Here is a 1,004-nt window from a genome sequence, read left to right as displayed (position 1 = left end):
ATGATCCTGGACTTAGGGGTATGACTTTTGAAGTCAATAACTAATCAATTTAATACCCCTATTTTGATTTTCAAATAAAATCCAAATCATGAATCATGAACACCTAAAGTTTAACCCTTTTTAAAATTAATTAAGACACTCACCTAGGTCTTAAGGACTTAGTGGTGACTTAGGTTAAATCAAAATTGACTAAAACAGGATTAGAGAAATAAACATAACAAAATTAAACATCCTTGAAACATCATTAAGCCCAATTAGGATTAAAATTTGGTTAAGTGTTCAAATTACACTAACTTGCCTCTTTAAGGGTCTTCACCCACATAATTCTTAAATTGAATGACAAATGATAATTACCCCTTTTCTTAGGGATAATTGAGACATCAATGTTCACTGAGTCATAAGGAAATTTACAGGATGAACCATTAATCAACATAATAATTTCAAATTGACTCGAGGCTTTTCACCAGTTGGTGAGAAAAATAATAAAAATAAAACAATCAAAATATTTTTCCTGATTTTCTAAATAAAGATATTGAATTTTAAAGCTTAAAAATAACTTTTAAAAGGCTAAAAATAAGTTTTCACTAAAATAATTCCAATAAATCAAATAAAAATCAGAAAAATATAAATTTTGTTCCTGTGAGTTCTCAACCTTAGGGAGATTTTTCAAAAATACAAAACTTAATTTTCACCACCTAAAATATTTTATTTTTATTAAATATCCCAGTACGTAAAAAAATTCTAATAAATCACAAAAAATTCAAAAAATTATGAAATTTGATCCAAAGGCTTCTCTTCTCTAGGTCTACCTCCAGTAAACCTTTCAAGGGATTATAATTTCCCTTGGTCAAGTTAGGAATTTTCTTTGAAAAATCCTATCTTTACATGAAAATAATTACATAAATTAAATTAAATTTTGAAAAATCACATTTTCTCCTATGATGTCTCAATTGACCCATGAATGAGGTAGGATAAAAATTTCAAAGTCATTTGAATTGAATTTG

The sequence above is a fragment of the Phalaenopsis equestris genome, unplaced genomic scaffold, assembly GCF_001263595.1.
Source record: "Phalaenopsis equestris unplaced genomic scaffold, ASM126359v1 Scaffold000152, whole genome shotgun sequence".
NCBI lineage: Eukaryota > Viridiplantae > Streptophyta > Magnoliopsida > Asparagales > Orchidaceae > Phalaenopsis > Phalaenopsis equestris.
The sequence above is the reverse complement of the archived record's forward strand: the minus strand, read 5'-3'. Positions refer to the sequence as shown.